The sequence below is a fragment of the Chrysochloris asiatica genome, unplaced genomic scaffold (genome assembly GCF_000296735.1).
Source record: "Chrysochloris asiatica unplaced genomic scaffold, ChrAsi1.0 scaffold00150, whole genome shotgun sequence".
NCBI classification, from domain to species: domain Eukaryota; kingdom Metazoa; phylum Chordata; class Mammalia; order Afrosoricida; family Chrysochloridae; genus Chrysochloris; species Chrysochloris asiatica.
Genome location: NW_006408668.1, coordinates 1,677,758 through 1,681,083, shown reverse-complemented (window position 1 = coordinate 1,681,083; position 3,326 = coordinate 1,677,758). Strand labels below are relative to the sequence as shown.

The 3,326-nt window shown below is 40.5% G+C and overlaps 1 pseudogene; it reads left to right on the top strand.

The window, feature by feature from the left end:
- The first annotated feature begins 352 nt into the window (after positions 1-352).
- On the top strand, positions 353-745 carry LOC102814356 (annotated as a pseudogene).
- Positions 746-3,326: the final 2,581 nt, after the last annotated feature.

Genomic DNA, 3,326 nt, shown 5'->3' with positions numbered 1-3,326 from the left:
TCCTGACCACTAACCAGCAACACAGCAGCTTTGTCTAAAGGCAAGTGTGTTTTTAATGTTGATGACATCAACTTTTGGGCAAGCCAAAAGAGGGGTGGTCCTTCCTTCTGGAACCTTGCCTGAGCATGCACCTAACGATTTACAGATGTGTACTCGGAAACCCTGTGCAGGGTTGCTATGGGTCTGAACTTATTCAACAGCACTTATCAACAACAACAAAACTTGCAAAGACTTCTGGTGTGGCTTTGTGGGCTAAAGCATTGGAGTGCAAAGTTTATTTGAATTTCAAGGTCAGTTGTTCAAGTTTACTTGCCGCTCTGGGTTGTGGGGAGTAACATCAGGTCTATGCCGCATGGGCAGGGTGTCAGACAAAGAGGACAATATTGATGGTGACGACTTTGATGATGTGGAGGAGGAAGAAGGACTAGATGACCTGGAGAGTGCTGAGTAGGAGGGCCAGGAGGACTTCAAGATCCTTCCCTCAGGGGAGTGACCGCAGGCCAACCAGAAGCGGATCACCACGCCATACATGACCAAGTATGAGCGAGCCCGCGTGCTGGGCACCCGAGCCCTCCAGATCGCGATGTGTGCCCCCGTGATGGTGGAGCTGGAGGGGGAGACAGACCCCCTGCTCATCGCCATGAAGGAGCTCAAGGCCTGAATGATCTCCATCATCATTCGCTGCTACCTGCCAGACGGGAGCTATGAGGACTGGGGCATGGACGAACCCATCATCACCCACTGAGCCCTAGCTGCCTTCCCGCCCCAACTCGGCCTCTACCCTCCTGCTCTTCATCTGTCTAAATAATACAGTGCTCCGCCTTCCAGCTCCCCCGCCAGCCCCCCAAAAAAGAACATCATACAGAAAGAAAGTAAAAGGTCATTTAAAAGACAGGAAAGAAAGAAAAGACCAAAGTGGATGCCAGAACAGACTCTGAAACTTGCTCTCCGGAGTAGGGATGCTAAAGCAACAAGAAGAAATGAGGAAGTAAGAGATGGGAACAGAATATTTCAAAGGGCAGCTCAAGCAGAGTGAAATATTATAACAAAGCATACAAAGACCTGGAGTTAGAAAACCAAAAGGGAAGAATATGCTCAGCATTTTTGATGCTGAAAGCACTGAAGCAAAAATCCAAGCCTCAACTTACAATATTGAAGGATTCTATAGTCATGGTATGGCGTTGCTGGCTAATGTGCTGGATTGCAAGGTCCGTTTGCAAATGCAAGGTCAGCAGTTCAGTTTCACCAGCTGCTCCTTGGAAACCCTATACAGTGTTGCTATGGGTTGGAACTGACTTGATGGCACTGAACAACAAACAACAATGGGCAAAATATTGAATGATGCAGAAAGTATAAAAAGAAGATGAAAGTAATACACAACGTCACTGTGTCAAAAGGAAATGGATGGTACTGAAGGAAGATTTCCAAGCTGCACTGAAGGCATTGGCGAAAAGCAAGGGTCCAAGAATTGATGGGATAGAAATTGAAATTTTTCAATCAACTCATGTAGCACTGGAGACATTTATTTTTCTATGCCCAAGAAATTTGGAAGACAGCTATCTGGCCAACAGATTGGAAGAGATTCATATTTGTGCCCATTCCAAAGAAAGGTGACCAAGCATAATGAAAGTATCATTGAACAATATAATTGGTACCACATGCAAGTAAAGTTTTTCTGAGGAGAATTCAAAACTGGGCTCAATAGTACATTAACAGGAAATTTCCAGAAATTAAAGCTGGATTCAGAAGACAACATGAAACTAGAGATGTCATTGCTGACATCAGATGGGTCTTAGCTAAAATCAGAAAATACCAGAAAGATGTTTACTGTGATTTATTGACTATGCAAAGGCTTTTGACTGTGTGGACCATGACAAACTATGGATAACTTTGGGAAGAATGGGTATTCCAGAACGCTTAATTGTCCTCATGAGGAACCTGTATACAGGCTAAGAAGCAGTTGTTAGAACAAGGGGATACTATATGGTTTAAAATCAGGAAAGGTGTGTGCTATGATTGTATCCTTTAACCATATTTATACAATCTCTATGACAAGTGAATAATTTGAAGAATAATGTAGATTGGAAGAAGACTCATTAACAACCTACTATATGCAGATGATACAATCTTGCTTGCTGAAAAAAAAAAAAAAAGGACTCAAAATACTTAGTGATGAATATAAAAAATTACAGCCTTTAGTATCAGTGACCTCAATTTAAAGAAAACACAAATCCTAACAACTGGACCAATAAATAACATCATGATAAACGGAGAAAAGATTGAAGTTATCAAAGACTCCATTTTCCTTAGAACCACAATCAACACTCATGGAAATACCAGTCAAAATGTTAAATGATGTATTGCATTTGGCAAATGTGCTGCAAAAGATTTTGTTAAAGTATTAAGATCAAGGATATCAGTTTGAGGGGTTAAGGTGAGCCTAATCCAAGTCATGGTATTTTTAACTGCTTCATATGCATATGAAAGTTAGACTATGAATAAGGAAGACCTTAGAAGAAATAATGCACTTGAATTATGGTGTTGCAGAAGAATATTAAAACTACCATGGATAAAAAAATACATCTTGGAAGAAGTGCAGCCAGAAAGTTCTTTAGAAGTTAGGATGGTGAGACATGTCTGTCATACACTTTGGACCAGTCCCTGGAGAAGGAAATTATTCTTAGTAAAGTGGAGAGTCAACAAAAAAGAGGAAGATCCCAATGAGATGGAGTGATATAGTGACAGCAGCAATGGGCTCAAACATAACAATTGTGAGGATGGCACAGGACTAGACAGTCTTTCACTTTGTTGTGCAGAGGCTTGCTATGAGTTCGAACTGACTCAGCAGCACCTAACAACATCAGGAAATGAGGAATACCAATAGAATAGTTTCAACAAATAGATATAGTGCTAGAAACACTCACTCATCTATACTAAAAGAACTTTGGAAGACCTGACCACCAACTGGCATAAATCCATATTTGTGCCTATTTTGAAGAAAGGTAAGCCAAGCCAACACAGAAATCATTGAATGGTATCATTAATATTACATGCAAATAAAAACTCAAGAAGCTGGACTATATGAAGGATAACTGGGCATCAGGTTTGGAAGAAGACATTGACCACCTGTGATATGCAGATAACACAATGTTACTTACTGGTAGTTAAGAGGACTTGAAGTACTTACTGATGAAGATCAAGACTACAGTCTTTAGTATGGATTGCAGCACAATATATAATGAAAATTTTCACAACTGGACTAATAAATAATATCAAGACAAATGAAAAAGATATTGTAATTGCTGAGGATTTCCTTTTACTTGGAT